The sequence below is a fragment of the Anopheles bellator genome, chromosome 2 (assembly GCF_943735745.2).
Source record: "Anopheles bellator chromosome 2, idAnoBellAS_SP24_06.2, whole genome shotgun sequence".
Taxonomy (NCBI): Eukaryota; Metazoa; Arthropoda; class Insecta; order Diptera; family Culicidae; genus Anopheles; species Anopheles bellator.
In genome coordinates this window covers 7977762-7987048 of record NC_071286.1, presented here as the reverse complement: position 1 = coordinate 7987048, position 9287 = coordinate 7977762, and the positions used below count along the sequence as shown (strand labels likewise).

The following is a 9287-nucleotide window of genomic DNA, read 5'->3' as shown; positions in this document are numbered from 1 at the left end:
CGGCGACGGCGAAGATTTTCCTTTTGTGCGAACGGCACCGGGAACGGAAGGAAGACGCGCTCGGGCGTTGCTGGAGAGCTTTTCCGACCGCCGCGTCTCGGAGTTTGCTGGCTGGCGGATTGTTCCGTGTGGCGTTTGGGCGATGGCGAGTATTGGAGAGCGGGGACATCCCTCCCCGTAAAAGGTCCTCGGGACGGAGGGTGTGTGAGTATTGTTCTCTTGAGCGCATTTCCTTATGCTTTTTTTGCGCCACCCGAGCAACAACGGAGCGAAGAGTGTTGTGTGTTTTGTTGTTGTGTTCCGTAGTTGTTGCTTCGCCCAGCCGCCCCCCCCAGGTTCGGCTTTCAGAAAATCCACTGGGTGTAAGAATGATTTGACAGATTAATAGGAGCAGCTCTTGCTCCTGCGATTCTGCTGGTTCCATCCACACCCGCACACGACCCTCGGGGGGCCACTCAATACGTGACGTACGATGGGGAATGGAAATCGGTATCACTTTTTTCACTTCCTCTCTCTCTCTCTCTCTATCACTCTGTGTGTTGTCTCCTCGAGTGTCTTGGCCCTTTTGTCGAGGGGCCGCTGCCGAGCGAAGGTTGATATATCTTATAAGACATGTTCCTGCGCGAAGTGAGTGCTCGAGTCGGTTGAAGTGCGCGGCGCGATTCGTCACGCCCGGACGACGGAAACCCCCGGGAATATCTTGAAGATTTAGAGCGCAATAGGAAAATTAAGCACAAGTAACTAATAAGTGGCCTCCGCCCAAAAGTTCCCAATAGGTTCCAATCGAATTCCTAGAACCCTAGGTGGCAAGTGCCGGCCCGGCTCAACTTCAATTAACCTAATTAACTGTGGGGTGTCACTCTTCGTAAGTATGCTAATATTTGGGTTCCCACTTGGCGATAGCCTGTCACCATCAGACGGCTCATACTGACGGGGAGGCCCGCGATCATTCTAAAGCACAGTTTCCGCATCGGTTTTCGGAAACACAACCGTTCAACCGGCCGGCCAACAATTGCTGCTAATTAGCATCGCCCCGAGAGCATACGGTTCCGTGCCCATGCGTGACGCGTGATTTGGGACGCACATAAAATGGGGCGCGCCAAAACATGCAACCTCGGGTTTTCCCGGTTCCCGTGTTTTTTTTTTGGTTTTTCACTCTCAAAACTAAACTCATAATTGGGAGCCAGTTCCAGTCGGGACGCCAAAAAGTGTGGGAAACACGGAGTATGCCCACGGGTTGACCGGGAATCTGGGAATCAAAATCTGGCACCCGGATGCGGATCAGTCACTGCCAGTGCCGGGTGAGTGAGTGCTGCCCAGACACACATCACACTCTCGAATGCTCTCGAACATTTAACCGCTGAAACAATAGTCGGGGACGTCCACCAGGCGCCATTAAACGCCGGACCGGGGACCGGGTTCAGGCAGGCCATGGGCAACATTTTGCATAATCAACCGGGGCCCAAGCGAACGGTTGATAGTTTTTGGCAAACACTATCCGGTGTGTGTCCGTGTTGTTGTCAGCGTCGCATTTAATGCTCATTATACATGCATTTGAATGTATCATATTTTATTCATAGAGCTCTGTCCCGGGCCAGGGGTAGGTCTATATTACAGCGATCTTCCTCGTGTCCGGATCCACTCCATTCTTGATGGGTACGCCGTGTAAAGGGCCCGGTTGCTCCACTGTTATGCAAACCAGAGGGCTGTAAATGTTTGCCCAACGAGGGCCAGCTGAATGGGTTTCAATAAGCATTTTCGGTTTCCTTTCTTTTTGATGGCTAGCATTCACTTCACACGGTACACCGTGGGGGGACGTATTTCGGGGCAGAGTTTTGATAAAATTATGTGCAGACCTTTAGTTCACCACGGCGCCCAATAAAAAACACTGTTTGGGCGGGAGACAGACGAATGCCAGCCACCCGAATGTCCGTCGTGGTCCAATTTCAACACTCTGCCAGGTTGTCTGATCCCCTTCTGACTCCAGCCTTGCGACTTAACCTCACGACCTTTACCACCTTTAAATGCGATTTAATTGAGTGTACATTTCATTCACCTTTCCGACTTACTTGCCGTTCTATTTACTTGCCTTTCTCGGAGTATCGCTGACCGTTTTTTTCCTGTTGCCTTCACCGGTCAGCGGTTCAGAAAAGGGTTGTTTGTTCCGAAAAGGGATTAAAAAAAACAATATCTCCCTGGAGTCCTTGCGACTCAGGTTTCGCTGGGCAGTAGCTGCTGACCCGGCAGCATCCTTTCTTGGCCAGCTCCATTCCGTTTTGCCGCGTGAAACATATTGTTTCACGTTCGCACTTAACAGCGCTACCTCTGATGAACGTGCGGATGAATGTTTAATTCGCGATTTCGTGGCCGCGGCCAGCGTGAGGGATGGGATTCGTTAATTTGCACCGAGATTAAAGGCGATAGGCGAAGAAATTATGGTTAAGTCGAGGTGCGACTACGGCACACTCTGCCGGGAAAAACCCTGCGTTCGTTTTGGTTCACTTGCACGGTCCTTAAATCGCGGCCCTGTTGCGCCAGGCCGGAGCAGGGAGCAGAGCTCGAATTGGCTTCCGAATTCCTACAACAACGCGAACCGGCACACTAGCAGACGCCGGTCCACCAGACAAATCAGATTTATTGCCATGGCACCGACGTCGGTTGTCCCCCGGGTGTACACGTCTCGCAGGCTTCGAAAACTCGTTATCACAGCGATTCTGACAGCAATCGAGCATGGCACCTCGGTAGCCGGCAGAGCACGAAACGTAGTCCCCGGGAAGCAGTAGGAAAAACTAAAATTAACGGAAAACGTGGGATGCTTGCCAGCAGTAGCAGCGGCAGCCAGAACCCAGCTCAAGAAGACGTAAAACGAATTCATCAGCCGATCCATTAATTATTATGTTTGCGTTGGAGGCGGCGTCAAGGTTTGCCATTGCATTGGATCGGAAATCGGTCTGGGGGCCGGTAGTCCCGAAAGAACGTTGCCAAGATATTCGATTCAGGGTGCTTGGCTGGCTGCTTCCACAGCCAGTTTCGAGGCAAGTGGAGTGTCCTTTGGTTAATATGCGAACGTTGGGAGGTACGTATATTACGAAAGCAATCTTGCCTTACACCCCGAGACCTGTGTTGGCATGGCGGAATCCTCTCGTAAAACAATGCAGCAACTTACCTGAAAGAGAGAAAGAGATAGGGATAGAGAGAAACATTAAAAACATATTTATCTTGCCAAGTACTTGCTGATTTCAAAATGGCGCACGATTAGTTATGCGCTACAATATCGAAAAGACATTGAATTATGGTACTTTGAGAAAGTTTTTCAGTGTTTTCGTTAATAAAAGCCAGAGTCCAACGGCTGCTATAAATCACTCACTCAGCCAATGCTCGTCGTCCTGCGAGTCGACCACTGCTTGCCCAATATGCTGCTGCAACATTCTGTCCAAACTTGACCCACACCATTTACCAGGACGAAAACTTGTTTCACTTTTCTCCACGGCCCACGGCTGCACCGAAGTGCTAATTATTGAAGGTCTTAAATCAAATCCCGCTCGCATTCCGTCGGCCAGCAAGCGAGCGAGCCGACGGAATTCGATGGTCACATTTCTTTGGACTTTCCAAAGGACTCGGAGGAATCGTACTTGTGAACCTGAAGGTCCCGCGTTCAAACAGAACCCCTTGGAAAGGTTGGGAAATGAAAAATCAACATTCCCAACAGTGCTAAGACCAAGACCGGCCACTCGAAGGACCTGTGGAATTGCTTGCATCCGGCTGCAGCAGGGTCGTGACCAGTGCGCGGTTTCTGATCCGATCCTGTCTAGGTTGAGAAGCACTGCCTGCACTGTTCGGCGGTGGCCTCCCAGACTGCGTGTGTAGTGCTTATTTTCCATTTCGCATCACAATCGTCACGTCACGTCCGCTCTTTGTCGCTTCGCCTTGGACCTTCGCCAGCTCTGTTCTCTTGTTTACGTTTTTATTTTGATTACTAGTGTCAACATTGGGCTCACAGGATTCTGCTGCTGCTGCAACGGATTCGAGCGAGCGGTTACCCGAACAGCACAAACCAGCGTTGGCCAGGACGCCCAAGAAACGATACTCATGGCTTTCCGCTAGCTAAGATTAGCATCCCGTTGAAATGGTTTTGGTCGGAAGAAATACTACAGCTACAAGTCCCGATGATGTTCTGTGTGCTGCTGGTCCCGTTGGGACCGGCCAAAAAAATAGACGAAGATAATACCAAAGTTAAACACAAATATAGTTGCTACGAATGCAAAACCTGGAGAGTACCATTGGAATGAAAAAGTGACCCCCAGAAAGCAGCGCAGCACAAATGTCACAATGAAACTACCATTTTATGTAAAGGGTGTGACGTGTGACGGATGCGTCGCCCCCCGGCGGGTCGGGCGCAGACCAAACATTGCCGTTCCATTGTGTCTTGGAACCGATCCGAAAGATACAGGACCCGACAGGAGCTCGTCACGGACACGCTACATTCCCCGCGCCGTTGGCGGAGGGTATTTGAATAAATGTTTTGGGCGCAAATATTGATATTTTCCATTCTTGCACCGCAAGTAGATAAATAAGCTCGGTAATGTAAACAGGTGCGGGAGCAGCACAGCCTGGGCGAGCAAATTGGGCAACCGTCGGTGCGAAGTCCCTGCGGTACCTTCCGGGCATTCCGGGGCAATGATTTAGTGGCGCGAGCGAGCTTCGCCCACATTAATAGTGTTGCCGACTCGGCGAGAGTCCTAAGCCATCGCGACAGCAGTTTGCACAAATACAATTAAAATTACTGTTCTAATGAAAATGGCACCATATGGACGTTCCGCGGCGCGCAACACTTAATGAACATTTGGAATTAATTATCGGTGACAGAAGATTTCATTACCAACCGCTAAAAAAGAGGGGCGCCTAATTCGTTGAGAAGTAAGTAAAAAACGTTTTCAGTTGTCAGAAGTGGGATTCGAACCCACGCCTTCAGAGAAGACTACGACCTGAACGTAGCGCCTTAGACCACTCGGCCATCCTGACCGTTGATAAAGCCGCGGAAGTATCAGAACACCAACCCTAATGCTTTATGCTCTAAAGCCAATCAGCACCTCGGTTCGCGTTCCGTTCCGTTCCGTTCCGTAGTCCCGCATGCTGGTTCGAAATCTATTTTCGGTTGGCCTAAGCAGCGTACGCACACCAGCAACCCCGGCGACCCGGCGTCGTGTGCGTGCGTCGCAAATCCAATTATACCCGAACGCGGCGCACGGGCCCGGTCAGAAAAGGTTTGGGTTTATTTTTGTACGGCCCGCCTGGCGGCCGAGAATCCCGATCCGATTAGCACTGGACCATCATCATGCAGCGGAGAGTAACGAACGGAGCGAAATCCCATAATGCAGTCCCATGCTGTCAGTGAGTGAGATCTTCGGCGGAGCCGGTACTCGATTGCCCACGGCCATGTCAATTAATGGTCCAATTCAGCCAGCAGCGGCCCGGTCCCGGTCTCGGTCGAGAAGCAAAGCAAATAAAAATATTACCCACTCGAGCCATCTGCCAGATGGAGCCGATAATTTGCCCTGGCTTTACCCTCCACTAGCCCAGCCCAGCCAGCCCAACCAAGGATCGGTCCAGAAACCCAGACAAAGCTCCCAGATAAGACCGGGACTACGGGACGACGTCTCGTCAATAGTTTAAGTACCGAGCGTCTATTCAGCGTCAGCTGAAGGATCCACTCGAGAGCATCTCGTTATCTCCATCGATGATCCTTAAAGCTGGAGAACGCCTGGCCGCTCTTCTTCGACATCCGGTTCTGGCTCTCTCTCTCTCTCTCGGGGCGAAGGTATTGTAAATTTAGGGCCCAGATTATTGATAGATCATCGGCGGTGTCGTTTGAAAACAAAATATTGTTCGAGATTAAGAAACTTCAAGCTTTTCCCATTCGCAAAGGCGCGATGTTCCGGAGATAATAATGCGCCCCGTGTTTTTCTTTGTGGCTCGCCTGTGTTTCGACAAACTTGCAATTTGCGATTTGCCAGCGAGAAAACCAGAACCAACTGCCGACCTAGAATTAATCTGTTGGCTGCAACATTTCATTTCGAAAGTCGTCCACCAATCCAATTCGGGTCCTTGGTTTTCCAGCCTGCTGGCATCGTGCGTTCGAAAACTCGGGCGTCTGTCTTTGGACAGTATTCACAGCGGCGCATCCTTTGAATTTTTGGACGGTTGCTTACGTAGTCCTGCTACAGGCCAGTGCCCGCAGTTGAGTGGTGCAATTGAGTTTGTCACACTCATTTGCGCTCGCCGTTGGTCGACGAGTCCTGTGCGCCTCCGAGGCTCTGCGAGAGCTGTGTAAGAAGGATTCACTAGAACCTCGCTTCAAAGGGATACAACGGCCCCAGCTCGACCAGTCACGAATGTCTGAATGTAAAACGTGACCAATTTTTTGTCACTTTACAAACCGGGGATGCCGCCGAGCCACACAGGAGACCCACCCAGCGGAAGGTAATGTCTTGCGGCAAAAGGTTTAAAACATTTTCCAAATCGTTGCTGTCGTGCCGCACTCCCCGTGCGCCACCAGCAGCATAGACGAGATCTTCAATTCACTCCCGCCGGGCATAGGACCTCGGGTTCTGCAGCTTTCCCGGAGTTAATCCTCAAAATCATTCCGGCGACACAAACTCGTGGCCGGAGCGTGGACCTACTAATGGAGCTCGGAACACTAGAAAACATGCAACAGTGTCTGCTGCTGCTGCTCGTGTTGCTGGTGGTACTAGAAGATAGAACACGAGCGTGTCGACAGATGATGGTTGTGGATGGGCCTCAAAGCTGCTCAAGAGACGGTTCGCACTGCAAGGTTCGTGCCGAAGAGCTCCATTGTGAGCCGAAAGCCTCAGGGCAGTAGTGGCATAGCATAAAAAGTTGCGCCCCAACTGCGGCGGACCTAATTGAAACGATGGCGCAGAGCAACTATGTACGCAAACGGACAACCGAATGTGTTCCCCCAATGAGCGTCCGGAGCAAGTTATTTATTTAAAGCCTGAAAAAAACAATGAATTTGCTTGTGGAATCTGAATATCCGTTTCGTTTGCAGGGAACTTCATCGGTGGGTTAAACATCATTTCAAAATTAATGGAAAAACTCTCACCCTCGTGGTGGTACTTTCTAAAGCAAACGTTACACCTTGCCACTCACTTACGAGAAGAGGCAATCAAACAGACACGGGAAGTCAAGAGCAACTTTTTATCGACATGAGATCCGGATTCCGGATGCTCGATTAGCCACGGCGGAAGCTCGAACGCTGTAATTTGCGTGCATGCTAACTGGGCTATGAATGTTTGAAAAGTCTCCGCAAGAACCACCCATTTGGGAAAACATCATTATAAATTCAACGTGTTTTAGTCAAATGGTAAAAAGCAGATTCAGTGTGTCATCAATCACTGCTCTCGATTGGCTCTCAATTTGAATCCACGCGCTCGCCACGTCGTATCGCCCAACAAGAGACACTTAACTAATAAACACAACGATACTGTTATTGTTATGTGACGGTGAGGTGACTAAATTTAATTCGATCTCCAATTTAATGGCCATAATACGTTATAATGATGTCGTCGGCCGGGAGACACGGGCAGTACCGGGAAGTGCCACAGGGCTTCCTCGTGGGCGATAAGCCAAACGAAACTGTCACCGATGAAGCAGCCCAGCATAAAACTTAACGTCACTCAAACGAACATAATAATGCTTATGCTGCGGGGCGGCTTCTTTCGATTCCGAACGATGAGCGGGGACCGCCGAAGCCTACCGCCGCCGAATGACATTCGGCCGTTCTTGTGAAGATAATTCATTTTTCTTCGCTCTTCCTTTTGCGTTCGATCTTCGGAAAGTCAACGGCGACACACAAGAAAAAACGCGGTCGAAGTGAAAGTGAAAAGCAATATCCATTTTGGGGGAGAGTAGATAGATTTCCCTCCCAGCCAGCCGACATCGCCGACCTGTAGCTGTTCGTTTTACAAGATTATATTTGTCAGTTTTTCGTTTTGTCTTTCCGGCCGGGGCTCCGACATAAAAGGCACGTTTTCGGATGAAAAAAAAAACGAGGCGTTGCTTCGCGGCTACAATTTCTTATTTGGAACAATTACTGTTTTCGCAGAATGATGCGATGTGACAATAATGGCGGATGGTTACTGAGAAAAGCGGGACACGGAAACTGCTAAATTAAACGCGGGAAAGACAGCGATGAAGTTGGCAACCTTAAAGCCGTAAAAAAATTGGTGAAAAACAAGGTTTCGCCTCCGACCAGCAACGTGAACCGGGACGTTAAGTACCGACAATGTTGCACACGAACGAGTCCTGACTACCGTGCATGGCTGAACGCGGTGTCCTGCGCTCGGGGCACACTCGGAGCTAGAGTCCTTGCTCGAACGAGCAAGCGCCAAACGGTCAAGTGTGCTGGGCCACCGATCGCGGCCCTGGCGTTGAAGCAGTCAAATCAAATTTCACTCCACGTTCCGACCCGGCGTGACATCCTGGCCGGGGTCCTGGCAATGACGACGACGAGGACGGACATCGATTGCATGATGAAATAATCTTCGCCCCCTTCGCTGACTGCTCATTTCCACACACGCGGCGGGCCCGGTCGAAACGGTCGAACGGTTAATGTTGTTCTTTAATTTCACGCTCAGGCCCAGCCGAGCCGCTGGCCGTCGAACGTCAAGCGGAAAACATGTCCGGCAGCGAACTATGCTCATCGTGGTACTGCTGCTGCTACGGATAATCTAAGCTCGGAAGCTCGGTAGGACTCCCCCGTGTCGCTAGGTGAAAATGTGAGCGCCATTTTCGCGAGGCGTTTAATAATAAAGAGAGGCACAAAAAACGGACGAACGAAACGGGCTGCCACTGCTAACGGTCCTATCGCTGGGGCGCTGTCCCATCACACCACCGGCTGCATAGGAAATAAAAAACGATTTAAAGAGCGATGGGCCGGAGCATACTTCTTTTGGGTTCCGTTTAAAGGCTTGTGATGCGGCTTACTGTCAAACTTATCTATCGACTTCTGTCGATCAAACTGGCAGAGCTGTTGGGGATTACTTCTCCTGCTTGGCCGGACATTTCTATGCTGAGTGCCGCCGCCAACGCTGCCGGTGGTCTGAGCATTCCGTGTGTGCTCCATCGTGATCCAGGGCCCCCAAAATTACCATCACTGGAAGAAGTCGAACGAAAATGTTCGGAATGCGCGTTCACTTCATAAAGCGATCGAAATGCAATTTCAAAACCGTAGTCAACCCATCGAGATGGGAAACGAGCCTTAAAGA

The 9287-nt window shown here is 50.6% G+C and overlaps 1 non-coding gene across 1 annotated transcript; it reads right to left on the bottom strand.

Moving 5' to 3' along the window:
* Window positions 1-4939: 4939 nt before the first annotated feature.
* Window positions 4940-5022, bottom strand: Trnal-cag (transfer RNA leucine (anticodon CAG)). The gene has a single exon. It is a non-coding gene; the product is annotated as a tRNA-Leu (tRNA).
* Between the last annotated feature and the right edge of the window lie 4265 nt (window positions 5023-9287).